Genomic DNA, 19,640 nt, shown 5'->3' with positions numbered 1-19,640 from the left:
ACCAGTTCCCGTGCCTGAAAAAGCATTATGCACATTGCATAGAGACCCATTTTGCAAAATTAGGCTGCACTGAACATGAATGGCACCAGGCCAGCTGCATTTGCATTCTTAATAGGACTGCTGGAAACTGCCACCAAAAAGGTACTTTTTTTTTTAAAGTTACCTGAACGTGGAGCTGGTACTGCTCCTACTGGGTCCACGACAGTGACGAAGACTATTGCTGACTTCCTCCCAGTTTGCTTCCTCCTGATCACCTGGTAAGCCTGTGGCCCGTTATCTGGTGTGCTTCAGGCTTGCCTGTTCCGGCGCAGAGATTATTACCTGCATCTAGTTCGTATTAGTAGGCCATTGTAAGAATGCACTGCATGGAGTGGTGCTAAACCATATAGACCAGAAAAACCTTGGAGTTATGCATTGAGTTATCTCATCTCAACCAAGACACAGCTTGGGCTCAGCAATCCTGAGCTAAGGTGAGGGGAAAACAGCTGTTTTTCAATCTGATCACCATCCAGTGGCCCTTTTTGAGCTAATTGAGGATAAGATTGGAATCAAGTGTGATACCCTTCATAAAATATTGGTACTTGTAGCCTAGACTCACACATGAAGATTAGGCATATGAACAAGACAAGCGAGAGCTGTAGGCAGGGATAAAAGTATATCACAGCAAGAACCTTCAGATAAAATGGGAGAAAATTAGGAAAAGCGGAGGAGAAATTTATATTGCAAATTATGGCTTTGAGAGCCTGAAAGAGGATTTTGGACACCTGCATGTGAGACCAAACTGCTACACTATTTATGCTAAACGATAATGGTTCTAGAACATTATGCTCAGCTTTTCCTTTGCTTTCTCAGCTGACCTAGGTGTGACAGTTGGACCTCAAATAGGGAAACCATACATGTGAATTCATTTTAAAGATTTTCTCTGAGTAAAATGATTGTTTACTATCACAAAGTGAAACTTGTTTGCATTTTAGAAAAAAAAATTGAAAGAGTAAATCTAGACTTTAAAATATGGGGAGATATCCAATGTTGACATATACAGGCTATTTAATTTGGACTGTGAGTATAAAACTAGAGGATATAAATGAAGAAGCCTCAAGCAAGGTTTGGGCTTAAAGAACCCCTCACCTCCCAACTAGGCAATGTAATGATCGTGGGGGACTTTAATCTTATAGACTGGACAAATCAAATTAGCGAAGTCTGGAAAATGAGTTTTCAGAATGCTTTTGCGCAATTTCCTGTCAGGGGGAGGCTTTGTCAGGGGGAGATCGTGTCTAACTAACTTGATTGCATTTTTCGAGGAGGTGACTAGGTGTGTCGATGAGGGTAAAGCAGTAGATGTCGTCTACATGGATTTCAGTAAGGCTTTTGATAATTTTCCACATAGGAGATTGGTTAAGAAGGTAAGAGCCCATGGGATCCAGGGCAATTTGGCAAATTGGATCCAAAATTGGCTTAGTGGCAGGAGGCAGAGAGTAATGGTCAAGGGCCGTTTTGCGATTGGAAGCCTGTGACCAGTGGTGTACCACAGGGATCGGTGCTGTGACCCTTGCTGTTTGTAGTGTACATTAATGATTTAGACGTGAATATAGGAGGTATGATCAGTAAGTTCGCAGATGACACGAAAGTTGGTGGTGTCGTAAATAGTGAGGAGGAAATCCTTAGATTTCAGGGAGCTATAGATGGGCTGGTAAGATGGGCGGAGCAGTGACAAATGGAATTTAATCTTGAGAAGTGTGAAGTAATGCATTTTGGGAGGACTAACAAGGCAAGGGAATATACAATGGATGGCAGGGCCATAGGAAGTACAGGTCAGAGGGACCTTGGTGTACTTGTTCGCAGATCACTTAAGGCAGCAGCACAGGTAGATAAGGTGGTTAGGAAGGCATATGGAATACTTGCCTTAATTAGCCCAGGGTGGCACAGTGGTTAGCACTGCAGCCTCACAGCTCCAGGGACCTGGGTTCGATTCTGGGTACTGCCTGTGTGGAGTTTGCAAGTTCTCCCTGTGTCTGCGTGGGTTTTCTCCGGGTGCTCCGGTTTCCTCCCACAAGCCAAAAGACTTGCAGGTTGGTAGGTAAATTGGTCATTATAAATTGTCACTAGTATAGGTAGGTGGTAGGGAAATATAGGGGCAGGTGGGGATGTTTGGTAGGAATATGGGATTAGTGTAGGATTAGTATAAATGGGTGGTTGATGGTCGGCACAGACTCGGTGGGCCGAAGGGCCTGTTTCAGTGCTGTATCTCTAATCTAATCTAATCTAGCCGAGGCATAGAATATAAGAGCAGGGAGATTATGATGGAGCTGTATAGAATGCAGGAGACCAACCCAGGTTCAATGAAGAGTGCAGGAGGGCACGCCAGAAGCAGCAGCAGGCATACCTCAAAATGAGGTGTCAACCTGGTGAAGCTACAGCCCAGGACTTCTTTTGGGCTTCCTTATCTCGAGAGACAATGGATACGCGCCTGGAGGTGGTCAGTGGTTTGTGAAGCAGCGCCTGGAGTGGCGAGAAAGGCCAATTCTAGAGTGACAGGCTCTTCCACAGGTGCTGCAGAGAAATTTGTTTGTCGGGGCTGTTACACAGTTGGCTCTCCCCTTGCGCCTCTGTCTTTTTTCCTGCCAACTACTAAGTCTCTTCGACTCGCCACATTTTAGCCCTGTCTTTATGGCTGCTCGCCAGCTCTGGCGAACGCTGGCAACTGACTCCCACGACTTGTGATCAATGTCACAGGATTTCATGTCGCGTTTGCAGACGTCTTTAAAGCGAAGACATGGACGGCCGGTAGGTCTGATAACAGTGGCGAGCTCGCTGTACAATGTGTCTTTGGGGATCCTGCCATCTTCCATGCAGCTCACATGGCCAAGCTATCTCAAGCGCCACTGACTCAGTAGTGTGTATAAGCTGGGGATGTTGGCCGCCTCGAGGACTTCTGTGTTGGAGATACGGTCCTGCCACCTGATGCCAAGTATTCTCCGGAGGCAGCGAAGATGGAATGAATTGAGACGTCGCTCTTGGCTGACCTATGTTGTCCAGGCCTCGCTGCCAGAGAGTAAGGTACTGAGGACACAGGCCTGATACACTCGGACTTTTGTGTTCCGTGTCAGTGCGCCATTTTCCCACACTCTCTTGGCCAGTCTGGACATTGCAGTGGAAGCCTTTCCCATGCGCTTGTTGATTTCTGCATCTAGAGACAGGTTACTGGTGATAGTTGAGCCTAGATAGGTGAACTCTTGAACCACTTCCAGAGCGTGGTCGCCAATATTGATGGATGGAGCACTTCTGACGTCCTGCCCCATGATGTTCGTTTTCTTGAGGCTGATGGTTAGGCCAAATTCATTGCAGGCAGCCGCAAACCTGTCGATGAGACTCTGCAGGCACTCTTCACTGTGAGAAAGAAAGAAAGAAAGAAAATTACAGCACAGGAACAGGCCCTTCAGCCCTCCAAGCCTGCGCCGATCCAGATCCTCTATCTAAACATGTCGCCTATTTTCTAAGGGTCTGTATCTCTTTGCTTCCTGCCCATTCATGTATCTGTCTAGATACATCTTAAAAGACGCGATCATGCCCGCGTCTACCACCTCCGCTGGCAACGCGTTCCAGGCACCCACCACCCTCTGCGGAAAGAACTTTCCACACATATCCCCCCTAAACTTTTCCCCTCTCACTTTGAACTCGTGACCCCTAGTAATTGAATCCCCCACTCTGGGGAAAAAGCTTCTTGCTATCCACCCTGTCTATACACCTCATGATTTTGTACACCTCAATCAGGTCCCCCCTCAACCTCCGTCTTTCTAATGAAAATAATCCTAATCTGCTCAACCTCTCTTGATAGCTAGCGCCCTCCATACCAGGCAACATCCTGGTGAACCTCCTCTGCACCCTCTCCAAAGCATCCACATCCTTTTGGTAATGTGACGACCAGAACTGCACGCTGTATTCCAAATGTGGCCGAACCAAAGTCTTATACAACTGTAACATGACCTGCCAACCCTTGTACTCAATAGCCCGTCCAATGAAGGAAAGCATGCCGTATGCCTTCTTGACCACTCTATTGACCTGCGTTGCCACCTTCAGGGAACAATGGACCTGAACACCCAAATCTCTCTGTACATCAATTTTCCCCAGGACATTTCCATTTACTGTATAGTTCACTCTTGAATTGGATCTTCCAAAATGCATCACCTCGCATTTGCCCTGATTGAACTCCATCTGCCATTTCTCTGCCCAACTCTCCAATCTATTTATATTCTGCTGTATTCTCTGACAGTCCCCTTCACTATCTGCTACTCCACCAATCTTAGTGTCGTCTGCAAACTTGCTAATCAGACCACCTATACTTTCCTCCAAATCATTTATGTATATCACAAACAACAGTGGTCCCAGCACGGATCCCTGTGGAACACCACTGGTCACACGTCTCCATTTTGAGAAACTCCCCTCTACTGCTACTCTCTGTCTCCTGTTGCCCAGCCAGTTCTTTATCCATCTAGCTAGTACACCCTGGACCCCATGCGACTTCACTTTCTCCATCAACCTACCATGGGGAACCTTATCAAACGCCTTACTGAAGTCCATGTATATGACATCTACAGCCCTTCCCTCATCAATCAACTTTGTCACTTCCTCAAAGAATTCTATTAAGTTGGTAAGACATGACCTTCCCTGCACAAAACCATGTTTCCTATCACTGATAAGCCCATTTTCTTCCAAATGGGAGTAGATCCTATCCCTCAGTATCTTCTCCAGCAGCTTCCCTACCACTGACGTCAGGCTCACCGGTCGATAATTACCTGGATTTTCCCTGCTACCCTTCTTAAACAAGGGGACAACATTAGCAATTCTCCAGTCCTCCGGGACCTCACCCGTGTTTAAGGATGCTGCAAAGATGTCTGTTAAGGCCCCAGCTATTTCCTCTCTCGCTTCCCTCAGTAACCTGGGATAGATCCCATCCGGACCTGGGGACTTGTCCACCTTAATGCCTTTTAGAATACCCAACACTTCCTCTCTCTTTATGCCGACTTGACCTAGAGTAATCAAACATCTGCCCCTAACCTCAACATCCGTCATGTCCCTCTCCTCGGTGAATACCGATGCAAAGTACTCGTTTAGAATCTCACCCATTTTCTCTGACTCCACGCATAACTTTCCTCCTTTGTCCTTGAGTGGGCCAATCCTTTCTCTAGTTACCCTCTTGCTCCTTATATATGAATAAAAGGCTTTGGGATTTTCCTTAACCCTGTTTGCTAAAGATATTTCATGACCCCTTTTAGCCCTCTTAATTCCTCGTTTCAGATTGGTCCTACATTCCCAATATTCTTTCAAAGCTTCGTCTTTCTTCAGCCTCCTCGACCTAATGTATGCTTCCTTTTTCCTCTGAGCTAGTCTCACAATTTCACCTGTCATCCATGGTTCCCTAATCTTGACATTTCTATCCCTCATTTTCACAGGAACATGTCTCTCCTGCACGCTAATCAACCTCTCTTTAAAAGCCTCCCACATATCAAATGTCGATTTACCTTCAAACAGCTGCTCCCAATCTACATTCCCCAGCTCCTGCCGAATTTTGGTATCGTTGGCCTTCCCCCAATTTAGCACTCTTCCTTTGGGACCACTCTCGTCTCTGTCCATGAGTATTCTAAAACTTACGGAATTGTGATCACTATTCCCAAAGTAGTCCCCTACTGAAACTTCAACCACCTGGCCGGGCTCATTCCCCAACACCAGGTCCAGAACGGCCCCTTCCCGAGTTGGACTATTTACATACTGCTCCAGAAAACCCTCCTGGATGCTCCTTACAAATTCTGCTCCATCTAGACCTCTAACACTAAGTGAATCCCAGTCAATGTTGGATGTGAGTCAATGTGAGATGTTAAAGCAGCATCGTCAGTGAAGAGGAGTTCCCTGATGAGGACTTTCCGTACTTTGGACTTCGCTCTTTGACAGGCAAGGTTGAACAACCTGCCCCCTGATCTTGTGTGGAGGAAAATTCCTTCTTCAGAGGATTTGAACGCATGTGAAAGCAGCAGGGAGAAGAAAATCCCAAAAGGTGTGGGTGCGAGAACACAGCCCTGTTTCATGCCACTTAGGATAGGAAAGGGCTCTGATGAGGAGCCACCATGTTGAATTGTGCCTTTCATATTGTCATGGAATGAAGTGATGACGCTTACTAGCTTTGGTGGGCATCCGATCTTTTCTAGTAGTCTGAAGAGACCACGTCTGCTGACGAAGTCAAAGGCTTTGGTGAGATCAATGAAAGCAATGTAGAGGAGCATTGTTGTTCACGGCATTTCTCCTGTATCTGACGAAGGGAGAACAGCATGTCAACGGTCGATCTCTCTGCACGAAAGCCACACTGTGCCTCAGGGTAGACGCGCTCGGCCAGCTTCTGGAGCCTGTTCAGAGCGACTCGAGCAAAGACTTTCCCCACTGTGCTGAGCAGGGAGATTCCACAGTAGTTGTTGCAGTCACCGCGGTCACCTTTGTTTTTATAGAGGGTGATGATATTGGCATCGCGCATGTCCTGGGGTACTGCTCCCTCGTCCCAGCACAGGCATAGCAGTTCATGTAGTGCTGAGAGTACAGCAGGCTTGGCACTCTTGATTATTTCAGGGGTAATGTTGTCCTTCCCGGGGGCTTTTCCGCTGGCTAGAGAATCAATGGCATCACTGAGTTCTGATTTGGTTGGCTGTATGTCCAGCTCCTCCTTGACTGGTAGAGACTTGGCTGCATTGAGGACAGTCTCAGTGACAGCATTCTCCCTGGAGTACAGTTCTAGGTAGTGCTCAACCCAGCGGTCCATTTGTTTGCGTTGGTCAGTGATTATGTCCCCTGATTTAGATTTGAGGGGGGCGATCTTCTTGATGGTTGGCCCAAGAGCTCTCTTCATGCCATCATACATTCCTCTGATGTTTCCGGTGTCTGAGGCCAGCTGAATATGACTGCATAGGTGTTGCCAGTAGTCGTTTGCGCAGCGCCTGGCTATTCTTTGTGCAGTGCTTCTGGCTGCTTTAAGTGCTGCGGATGTTAAATCGCTGGGGGCTTTCTTGTAGTTCAACTTGCATGCTAATCTGCGTAAGCAGCATGCGATAGACAGAGCTAAGCAATCCCATAACCAACGGATCAGATCTAAGCTCTGCAGTCCTGCCACATCCAGCCGTGAATGATGGTGGATAATTAAACTAACTGGAGGAGGTGGCTCCACAAATATCCCCATCCTCAATGATGGGGGAGTCCAGCACATCAGTGCGAAAGATAAGGCTGAAGCATTTGCAACAATCTTCAGCCAGAAGTGCCGAGTTGATGATCCATCTCGGCCTCCTCCTGAAGTCCCCAGCATCACAGATGCCAGACTTCAGCCAATTCAATTCACTCCGCGTAATATCAAGAAACGACTGAAGGCACTGGATACTGCAAAAGCTATGGGCCCTGACAATATTCCAGCAATAGTACTGAAGACCTGTGCTCCAGAACTTGCCACGCCCCGAGCCAAGCTATTCCAGTACAGCTACAACACTGGCATCTACTGGCAATGTGGAAAATTACCCAGGTATGTCCTGTACACAAAAAGCAGGACAAGTCCAACCCGGCCAATTCCCACCCCTTCAGCCGACTCTCAATCATCAGTAAAGTGATGGTCGGTGTCACAGTGCAATCAAGCGGCACTTGCTTAGCAATAACCTGCTCAGTGATGCTCAGTTTAGGTTCCGCCAGGGCCACTCAGCTCCTGACCTCATTACAGCCTTGGTTCAAACATGGACAAAAGAGCTGAATTCAAGAGGTGAGGTGAGAGAGACCGCCCTTGACATCAAGGCAGCATTTGACCGAGTATGACATCAAGGAGCCCTAGCAAAACTGAGGTCAATGGGAATCAGGGGGAAAACCCTCCGCTGGCTGGAGTCATACCTCGCGCAAAGGAAGATGGTTGTGGTTGTTGGAGGTCAATCATCTGAGCTCCAGGACATCACTGCAGGAGTTCCTCAGGGTAGTGTCCTGGGCCCAACCATCTTCTGCTGCTTCATCATGACCTTCCTTCAATCATAAGGTCAGAAGTGGGGATGTTTGCTGATGATTGCACAATGTTCAGCACCATTCGTGACTCCTCAGATACTGAAGCAGTCCGTGTAGAAATGCAGCAAGACCTGGACAACATCCAGGCTTGGGCTGATAAGTGGCAAGTAACATTCACGCCACACAAATGCCAGGCAATGACCATCTCCAACAAGAGAGAATCTAACCATCTCCTCTTGACATTCAACGACATTACTATCGCTGAATCCCCCACTATCAACATCCTAGGGACTACCATTGACCAGAAACTGAACTGGAGTAGCCATATAAATACCAAGAACAGGTCAGAGGCTAGGGATCCTGCAGCGAGTAACTCACCTCCTGACTCCCCAAAGCCTGTCCACCATCTACAAGGCACAAGTCAGGAGTGTGATGGAATACTCTCCACTTGCCTGGATGGGTGCAGCTCCAACAACACTCAAGAAGCTCGACACCATCCAGGACAAAGCAGCCCGTTTGATTGGCACCCCATCTATAAACATTCACTCCCTCCACCACCGACTCACAGTGGCCGCAGTGTGTACCATCTACAAGATGCACTGCAGCAATGCACCAAGGCTCCTTAGACAGTACCTTCCAAACCCGCGACCTCTACCAGCTAGAAGGACAAGGGCAGCAAATACATGGGAGCACCACCACCTGCAAGTTCCCCTCCAAGTCACACACCATCCTGACTTGGAACTATATCACTGTTCTTTCACTGTCGCTGGGTCAAAATCCTGGAACTCCCTTCCTAACAGCACTGTGGGTATACCTACCTCAAATGGACTGCAGCGGTTCAAGAAGGCAGCTCACCACCACCTTCTCAAGGGCAATTAGGGATGGGCAATAAATCCTGGCCTGGCCAGTGACGCCTACATCCCATGAATGAATAAAAAAAAAGTAGATTTAAAGAAGAGGCTTATAATGTTGCAAAGAATAAGAGTAATGCAGAGGATTGGGAGTGTTTTAGAAACCAACAAAAGGTAATCAAAAAGTTGATAAAAAGGAAAAAACGAATGAGAGTAAACTTGCCAGAATTTCAGAGCTTTTATAAGTACATAAAAAGGAGAATAGCAAAAATAAATCTTGGTCCCTTGGAAGCAGACACAGGAGAAATTATCATGGGGAATGAGGAAATGGCAGAGACATTGAACAAATATTTTATATCTGTCTTCACTGTCGTGGACACAAATTAAATACCAGAAATAGAGGGTAACCAATGGGCTAATAAGAGTGAGGAACTTAAGGTAATTAATATCAGTAGAGAAAATGTATTTGAGAAACTTAAGGGACTAAAAGCTGACAAATCCCCAGGACCTGATAGCGTCCATCCTATCTTCTAAAAGAGGTAACTCCAGACATAGTGGATGCACTGCTTATAATTTTCCAAAATATCCTAGATTCTAGAACATTCCCAATGGATTGAAAGTTAGCAAATGTAACACTGTTATTCAATAAAGGATGGAGGGAGAAAACAGGGCACTACAGACCACTTAGTCTGACATCAGTCATTGGAAAAATGCTGGAATCTTATTGAGGAAGGCATAACAATGCACTTTGAAAATCATATGATCAGCTAAAGGCAGCGTGGTTTTACGAGAGGAAAACTGTGTTTGACGAATTTGAAAGTTTTTTGAGGATGTAACTAGTAGGGTAGATAAGGGGGAACCAGTGGATGTAGTATTCTTAGATTTCCAAAAGGCATTTGATATGTTGCAACATAAAAGGCTGATCACAGAATCAGAGAATTGTTGCAGCACAGATGGAGGCCATACGGCCCATTGTGTCTGCACTGGCTCTGAATGAGCAGTTTACCTAATGCCACTCCCCCGCCTTCTCCCGTAACCCTGCACATGTTTCCTTTTCAGCTAATCTAATTCCCTTTTGAATGCTTCAATTGGACCTGCCTCCACCAAAATCTCAGGCAGTGCATTCCAGACCTTAACCACTTGCTGCATGGATGAAGTTTTTCCTCATGTCGCTTTTGCTTCTTTTACCAATTATTTTAAATCTCTGTCCTCTCATTCTCGAACTTTTCACAAGTGGGAATGGTTTCTCCCTATCTACTTCGTCCAGACCCCTCATGTTTTTGAATACGTCTATCAGATCGCTTCTCGACCTTCTCTTTTCTCAAGAAAAAAGACCCAACTTCTCCAATCTATCTTCATAACTGAAGTTCTTCATTCCTGGAACCATTCTCGTGCATCTTTTCTGTACTCTCTTCAATGCTTTCGCATCTTTCCTAAAGTGCGGCGCCCAGAACTGGATGCAATACTCCAGCTGAGGCCAAACTAGTGTCTTTCCAAGTTCAGCATAACATCCTTGCTCTTGTACTCTATGCCCTTATTAATAAAGTCTAGGATACTGTATGCTTTATTAACCGCGCTCTCAACCTGTCCTGCCACCTTCAATGACTTATGCACCCAGGTCCTTCTGCTCCTGTACCCCTTTTACAGTTGTACCCTTGATTTTTATGTTGTCTCTCCATGTTTTTCCTACCAATTTGAATCACTTCACATTTCTCTGCATTGATCTTCATCCGCCACTTGTCCACCCATTCGACCAACTTGTCTGTGCTCTTTTGGAGTTCTACACTATCGTTCTCACAGTTCACAATGCTTCCAAGTTTTGTATCATCTGCATATTTTGAAATTGGGCCCTTTACACCAAGACCTGGGCGGCGCAGTGGTTAGCACTGCAGCCTCACAGCTCCAGCGACCCGGGTTCAATTCCGGGTACTGCCTGTGTGGAGTTTGCAAGTTCTCCCTGTGTCTGCGTGGGTTTCCTCCGGGTGCTCCGTTTTCCTCCCACATGCCAAAGACTTGCAGGTTGATAGGTAAATTGGCCATTAGAAATTGCCCCTAGTATAGGTAGGTGGTAGGGAAAATATAGGGACAGGTGGGGATGTGGTAGGAATATGGAATTAGTGTAGGATTAGTATAAATGGGTGGTTGATGGTCAGCACAGACTCGGTGGGCCGAAGGGCCTGTTTCAGTGCTGTATCTCTAAACTAAACTAAACTAAACATTAATATATATATCAGGAAGAGCAAGGTCCCAACACTGAGCCCTTGGGAACTCCACTACAAACCTTCCTCCAGCCCAAAAAACATCCATTAACCATTACTCTTCGTTTCCTGTCGTTCAGCCAATTTTGTATCCATGTTACTGCTTAATATTGCAAGATAATGGCTAATGGATTTGAGGGTAATATGTAAGCATGGATGGAGGATTGTTTAATGGCAGGGAAGCAGAGAGTAGGGATAAACAGGGCATTTTCAAGTTGGCAGGCTGTAACGAGTGGAGTGCTGCAAGATCAGTGCTGGCGCCTCAGCTATTTACACACTCTATATTAATGATTTCGACAAAGAGAGAGACACTAATGTATCCAGATTTGCTGTCGATACAAAGTTAGGTGGGAATGTTGGCTGTGAGAAGGACACCAAGAGGTTAAGTGAGTGGGCAACAAGTTGGCAGATGGAGCATAATGTGGGGGAGTGTGGAGTTATTCACTTTGGTAGTAAGAATAGAAAAACAGAATTTTATTTTATAAAGATGTGAAACTTTTAAACGTTGATGTTCAGAAGGATTTGGATGTACTCAAACAAGGAACACAAAGTTAGCATATAGCAAGCAATTAGGAAGGCAGATAGCATGTTGGCCTTTATTGTAAGGGGTCTGGAGTACAAGAATAAGGAAGTCTTGCTGGAATTATATACGGCTTTGGTAAGACCATACCTTGGGTGCTGTGCGCAGTTTTGGGCTCCATATCTAAGGAAGGAGTGGTACATCAAAGGTTCACTAGATTGGTTCCTGGGATGAGCGGATTGTCTTGTGATAGGCTGAATAAGTTGGACCTATACTCTGGAATTTAGAAGAATGAGAGGCGATCTCATTGAAACAAGCAGGATTCTGAAGGGGCTTGATAGGGTAGAAATTGAAAAGCTGTTTCCACTGGCTGGGGAATCTCGAACACGGGGACATACCCTGAGGATAAGTGGTGGATCATTTAGAACTGAGATGAGGAGAAATTTCTTCAGTCAGAGAGTTGTGAGTCTTTGGAATCCTTTACCCCAGAGGCTTTTGGATGCTTCATTGTTGAATATATTCGAGACTGAGATGGATAGACTTTTGATCTCTCGGGATCAAGCATATGGGAGTAGGCAGGAAAATGGGGTTGAGGTAGAAAATCAGCTATGGTTGTGTTGAATGGCTGAGCAGGCTCAAAGTACTATATGGTCTATTGCTTCTACTTCTTCTGCTCTCATCCCCCACAGCAGAGTTGATGTGTGGAACAGATAGCATCATTTTGCTGGCAATGTCAATAAACTCCAGAAAAAGTTGATAAACATCTGGTTAGCAAACGGATTGACAGCTATAGGGAAAAGAATAAGCAGATAATCGAACACTCCACAAAACACAGTGGTTCTTTGCTCCTGGGATCCTGTCGTTGCCATCTGTGGAAAGTAAATAGTTGGCTTTGAAAAATGAAAACTTGAAGGTTAATAGCTATCTGGAATTTTACTTGGTTGCTTTTAGTGGTCAAGAGAAATATTTGCAGAGCTTTCAGGTGAATAAATCCAATTTGTAATCTGTACAAGAAGTGGGTTGATGGTCCATTGGCTTGATTTTGTTGCATGCTTTCTTTTTTTGTTCTTGTGGGAAATGTTGCTCTATTGCCTTGAGAATGGTGAGGTGTGGCTTACTATTCCATTCCTTCCGACAATAGCCAATGTTTTGGGGTATGACTGCACCCTATTTCTGGCAGTGTGTGGCCAGTGTTATCTTACCAAGGGCCTACCTAGAGCAGCCAGAGCACCCAACTGAGTCAGATGCTATGTCCTTTAAATGTGCAACTGGTTCAGCCGAAGAGAAGCTCAGAACATAAGTTTTGATTTATCTTTGAGGCCAGGAGCAGCAGGAGTGCTCCTCTGCACTCCACAAAAACAATCTGGGCCATTATGCACCGTATCAGCCAAGCACACTAAAAGTTTGATTTTTTTTTTTTGGTTGTGGGCTGCCTCATGGCCATTGTTTTCTGCCCATAATACACTGACTGTGCGATAATTAGTTCTGTCCATCAAAATGGAATTGGTACTATTGAGCTCCTGGCTGTTACTCTCCTCCAAGCAGTCGCCTGAAAATTGCATGGAGGTTCAGGAGATGGTGGCATTGTGGTAATACCACTGAACTAGTAATCCGGGCTAATGTCTTGAGGACACGGGTTCAAATCCCAACACGGCAGCTGGTGGAATTTAAATTCAATTAATTAATAATCTGGAAGTGAAAGCTAGTCTTAGTAATGGTGTCATGCAACTATCAATTGTCACAAAAACCCATCTGATTCACTAATGTCCTTTAGGGAAGGAAATTTGCTGTCCTTACCTGGTCTGGCCTATATGTGACTCCAGACCCAGAGCAATGTGGTTGACTCTTAGCAAGCCATTCAGTTGTCATGGGCATTTAGGGTTGGACAACAAGTGCTGGCCTGGCCAGCGACACTCATCCCATGAAAGAATAAAAAGGTTAAAATCTACCCCTTCTCTTTTATTTATGAGAGGTACTGGGATAAGTATCTTAAAGTACCTTTATTAAAGTGTATTTCTGTAAGTAGCTACTGTATTGGAATGGGAGAAAACACTTCTGTTTGTAAATTATAAATGTTTATCTTATTAGTTTGAGAGCTAATATTTTGTTTTAAAGGGTCACTTTGTGCAGAAAGAAATTCTGTTATTGTTGAGCGCCAGAATGCATTACAATGATTTGGGTACATTTACAATATGTTGTTATTCTTAAGCATCTAAGTTTAGTTTGGCTGCTTTGATTTTTCAGGCGAACATTTAGAACATTGAGAGGAAACTTTGTGGCTCTGTGCACCATTGTATTCTTCTAATTATCCATTTGATAGCTAAGGGAGTGAATTCAGGGCACCATATGAAATGTGTGTGATGAGACAGCAAATTAATTTAACTATATAGAGCTTGTTTTCTTTGGCTTTGAATGACCAAGCTTCCACGTATGAATCGTAATTAAGGTCATTCATTACTCCACAACAGAACAAATATTCCAGTACTGGGAGTGAAAGATCAGAATATTGCTTTCAGGTCTTTTTCCTTTGGAATGTATAATTTAGACAGGTGTTCAAAAAAATCTGTTTCTTGATGGATGACGTTTTAATAAATGCCAAGACATTTAAACGTCTTTAAGCAGACATTTTTGGACAAGAGAGATATTTTTTCTTGAAATTTTTACTGTGTCTCAAGAGTTCAGTCAGCTGTCATTTTAGACCTATTTCTGTATAGGATAGTTAACCAAGTAAGGCTGAGTAAGTTTCTTGTGCTAGTATATATGTACATAATATACATATGTTTTTTAGCACACAATTTGTCTATAAGATTTATAGTAGCAAATATGTAGGCAAATCTTTGAAAAGTGCAAAAACAATAGGGCAGTATTAATGGGAGATTTCAGCTACCCTTGTATTAATTGGGATAGAATTGGGATAGAAAGGCATACAGGGAGTAAAGTTCTTAATGTATTTAGGAGAACTTTTTGAGCTAGTATGTAGCAAGCAAAGTGAGAGGGCGTGGTTCTGGACTTAGATTTATGGAATGAAGCTGGGCAGGTGGATGGAGTATCATTTGGGGAGCATTTTGGAGGAAGTGACCATAATTCAGTTAGATTTGGAGTAATTATGGAAAAGTTCAAAGATAGATCAGGAATAAGTTCTCAATTGAGGAAAAGCTAATTTTACTAATCTGAGATGTGATTTAGCTGAAGTGAACTGGAAACAGCTACTTGAAGGTAAATCAGTGCCAGATCAATAGGAGGCATTCAAGGAAGATTCAATGCAAGTATGCTCCCTTAAAGGAAAAGGGTGGGACTAACAAATCCAGAGTGCCCTGGTTGTCAAAAGCCTTAAAGGAGAGGATAAAGAAAAGGGAAGCGTATGGGCGGCGCAGTGGTTAGCACCACAGCCTCACAGCTCCAGGGACCCGGGTTCGATTCTGGGTACTGCCTGTGCGGAGTTTGCAAGTTCTCCCTGTGAGTGCGTGGGTTTTCGCCGGGTGCTCCGGTTTCCTCCCACAGCTAAAGACTTGCAGGTGATAGGTAAATTGGCTGTTGTAAATTGCCCCTAGTGTAGGTAGGTGGTAGGGAATATGGGATTACTGTAGGGTTAGTATAAATGGGCGGCTGTTGGTCGGCTCAGACTCGGTGGGCCGAAGGGCCTGTTTCAGTGCTGTATCTCTAAATAAATAAATAGACAGATACCGAGGGCTCAATGCTGCAGAAAACCTGGAGGAGTAGAAAATGTGATATTAAAATGGAAATTAGGAAAGCAAAGGGAGGGCATGAACAATATTGGCAAGGAGAGTAAAGGAAAACCCAAAGATATTTTATCAATACATTAAGAGCAAGAGGATAACTAAAGAAAGAAACAGTAGGGCCTGTTTGAGACCATAAGGGTAACTTGTGTGTGGAGGTGGAGGACATGGGTATGATTCTTAATGAATATTTTGCACCTGTTTTCACAAAAGAATGGGACAATACAGACATTGCAATCAGGGAGAAGGGGTGTGAAATATAAGATGAAATTAACATAGAGATGTATTAAGGGATTTAACATATTTGAAAATAGATAATTTCCCAGGCCCGGATGAAATGTATCCTAGTTGTTCAGGGGAGCAAGAGAAGAAATAGCAGAGGCTCTGACCATTTTCCAATCCTCTCTGACTGCAGGTGTAGTACCAGAGGACTGGAGGACAGCTAATGTTGTTTCATTGTTTAAAAAGGGGAGAAAGAGATAGACCAAGTAACTATAGGCCAGTCAGCCTAACCTTGTTGGTGGGAAAATTAATGGAAAAAATTCTGAGGGACAGGATAAATCTTCATTTTGAAAGGCACGGATTTGTTAAGGGAAGGTCATGACTGATTAGCATGATTAAATTTTTTGAGGAGGTAACAAGGAGGGTTGGTGAGGGTAGTGCATTTGATGTAGCCTATATAGAAATTAGCAAGGCTTTTGCTAAGTTCCATTTGGCAGACTGGTCAAAAAAGTAAAAGCCCGTGGGATCCGACGCAAAGTGGCTAGTTGGATCCAACATTGTTCAGAGGCAGGAAGCAAAGGGTAATGCTCGCTGGTTGTTTTTGTGACTGCAAGGCTGTTTCCAGTGGGGTTTTGCAGGGCTCGGTACTAGATTCCTTGCTTTTTGAGGCATATACGAGTGATTTGGACCCGGATGCAAGGGGTATGATTAAGAAGTTTGCAGACAATACAAACATTTGCCATGTGGTTGATAATGAAGAAGAAAGCTATAGACCACAGGAAGGTAGCAATGGACCAGTCAGGTGGGCGGAACAGTGGCAAATGGAATTCAGTCTGCAGAAGTGTGAGGTAATACATTTAGGGAAGGCTAGCAAGTCAAGGGGATATACAATAAATGGTAAGATACTGAAGTGAAGAGGAACAGAGGGACCTTGGAGTGCATGTCCACTGATGCCTGAAGATGACTGAACAGGAACAAGAACAAAGAACAGTACAGCGCAGGTACAGGCCATTCAGCCCACCAAGCCTGCGCCGATCTTGATGCCTGTCTAAACTAAAACCTTCTACACTTCCGGGGACCGTATCCCTCTATTCCCATCCTATTCATGTATTTGTCAAGATGCCTCTTAAACGTCGCTATCGTACCTGCTTCCACCACCTCCCCCGGCAGCAAGTTCCAGGCACTCACCACCCTCTGTGTAAAGAACTTGCCTCGCACATCCCCTCTAAACTTTGCGCCTTGCACCTTAAACCTATGTCGCCTAGTAACTGACTCTTCCACCCTGGGAAAAAGCTTCTGACTATCCACTCTGTCCATGCCACTCATAACTTTGTAAACCTCTATCATGTCGCCCCTCCACCTCCGTCGTTCCAGTGAAAACAATCTGAGTTTATCCAACCTCTCCTCATAGCTAATGCCCTCCAGACCAGGCAACATCCTGGTAAACCTCTTCTGTACCCTCTCCAAAGCCTCCACTTCCTTTTGGTAGTGTGGCGACCAGAATTGCACGCAATATTCGAAGTGTGGCCTAAATAAAGTTCTGTACAGCTGCAGCATGACTTGCCAATTTCTATACTCTGTGCCCCGACTGATGAAGGCAAGCATGCCGTATGCCTTCTTGACTACCTTATCCACCTGCGTTGCCACTTTCAGTGACCTGTGGACCTGTACACCCAGATCTCTCTGCCTGTCAATACTCCTAAGGGTTCTGCAATTTACTGTACACTTCCCACCTGTATTACATCTTCAAAAATGCATTACCTCACATTTGTCCAGATTAAACTCCATCTGCAATTTCTCCGCCCAAGTCTCCAACTGATCTATATCCTGTTGTATTCCCTGACAATCCTCATCACTATCCGCAACTCCACCAACCTTTGTGTCGTCCGCAAACTTACTAATCAGACCAGCGACATTTTCCTCCAAACCATTTATATATAATACAAACAGCAAAGGTCCCAGCACTGATCCCTGCAGAACACCACTAGTCACAGCCGTCCATTCAGAAAAGCACCCTTCCACTGCTACCCTCTCTTCTATGACCGAGCCAGTTCTGTATCCATCTTGCCAGCTCACCTCTGATCCTGTGTGACTTCACCTTTTGTACCAGTCTGCCATGAGGGACCTTGTCAAAGGCTTTACTGAAGTCCATTTAGACAACATCCACTGCCCTTCCTTCGTCAATCATCTTGGTCACTTCCTCAAAAAACTCAATCAAGTTAGCGAGACACGACCTCCCCTTCACAAAACTATGCTGCCTCTCGCTAATAAGTTCATTTGTTTCCAAATGGGAGTAAATCCTGTTCCGAAGATTCCTGTCTAATAATTTCCCTCCCACTGAGATAAGGCTCACTGGCTTATAATTTCCTGGATTATCCTTGCTACCCTTCTTAAACAAAGGAACAACATTGGCTATTCTCCAGTCCTCTGGGACCTCACCTGTAGCCAATGAGGATGCAAAGATTTCTGTCAAGGCCCCAGCAATTTCTTCCCTTGCCTCCCTCAGTATTCTGGGGTAGATCCCATCAGGCCCTGGGGGACTTAATCTTCCTTAATGCTTTGCAAGACGTCCAACACCACCTCCTTTTTGATAACGACATGGCCCAGACTGTCTACACTTCCTTCCCTAGAGTCATCATCCAACAAGTCCTTCTCTTTGGTGAATACTGATGCAAAGTACTCATTTTGTACCTCACCCATTTCCTCTGGCTCCACACATAGATTCCCTCCTCTGTCCTAGAGTGGGCCAACCCTTTTCCTGGTAAGATGGAAGGAAGGAAGAAAAGATGGTCAAGAAGGCATTTGGGATCCTTGCCTTTCTTAGCTGAGGCATAGAATATATGGGCTGTGGGGTTATGCTGGAACTCTATATGACACTAGTTAGACTATAGCTGCATGCAGTTCTGGTCACCGCACCATAGGAAAGATGTGATTACATTAGAGAGGGTACAGAGGAGATTTACAAGGATGTTGCCTGGACTGGAGAATTTTAGTTATAAGGAAAGATTTGATAGGCTAGTGTTGTTTTCTTTGGAATAGAGGAGGCTGAGGGAAGACCTAATTGAAATTTATAAAATTATGAGGGGTCTTGTCTCGAGTGGATAGGAAGGCCCTATTCCCCTTGGTTGAGGGGTCCATAACCAGAGGGCATAGCTTTAGGCTAAGAGGTTCATAGGGGATTCAAGGGGAATTTTTTTCACCCAGAAGGTGGTGGCGAGCTAGAACTCAGTGCCTAAAATGGTAGTAGAAACAGAAACCCTCATAACATATTAAAAGTAGTTGGATATGCATTTGAAATGCCGTAACCTTACAAGGCTACGGACCAAAAACTGGTTAGGCTGGATGACTACTCGTCAGCCAGCGCTGACACGATGGGCCGAATGGCTGCCTCCTGTGCTGTAAATTTATATGATTCTATGAGTTAATTCCATTTTAGTGCCTATTTTATCCATAACTGCAGTTCCTCCTTTCTCGTGGTACAGCCTAGGCTCATGGCTTATCCATGGGAAATTTAAAAACCATGCTCTAGAAATGTGAAACTCACTCCCCTAAAAGGTTGTGGATGCTTGGTCAGTTGACATTTTCAAGACTGAGATTGATAGATTTTTGATGGGTAAGGGTATCAAAGGATATGGAACAAAGGTAGGTAAATGGAGTTGAGTTACAGATCTGGCATAATCTAACTGAATGGTGGAACAGGCTTGGGTGGCTGATAGGCCTACTCCTGTTCATTTGCACCATTGCTTTGAATGGATTTCATAGGCAACTGACTAGATTCAAATTACAATTGCTAGAAAGGCACCCATTTGTCTTCTCAGTCTGTAGTGACAAGTTCTTTGTCAAGTTTGTCTTCTTACCTGTCTACAGATTGTGGATAGTATTTTAATTATCAGCTACTATTCAGCTTGAAGTTGAATTGCTGCCTTCGTGTTTTGAGGCTTGTTTATTCATACGTGGACAATCCATTTGCTAGTTGGGCTGTGTTTTGTTGCATTTCGCTATCATTTTCACTACAATCGCTTTTACCGGATAACATAATTTC

At 44.7% G+C, this 19,640-nt stretch overlaps 1 protein-coding gene across 6 annotated transcripts in view; it reads left to right on the top strand.

Moving 5' to 3' along the window:
* The window catches only part of fat1a (FAT atypical cadherin 1a), a 270,014-nt gene that overhangs the window by 144,316 nt on the left and 106,058 nt on the right, over positions 1-19,640 (top strand). The window lies entirely within an intron of this gene.

Source organism: Heterodontus francisci, chromosome 1, assembly GCF_036365525.1.
Source record: "Heterodontus francisci isolate sHetFra1 chromosome 1, sHetFra1.hap1, whole genome shotgun sequence".
In the NCBI taxonomy this organism is placed as follows: domain Eukaryota; kingdom Metazoa; phylum Chordata; class Chondrichthyes; order Heterodontiformes; family Heterodontidae; genus Heterodontus; species Heterodontus francisci.
Note: the sequence above shows the minus strand (reverse complement) of the source record. Positions and strands in the feature narration are given on the sequence as shown.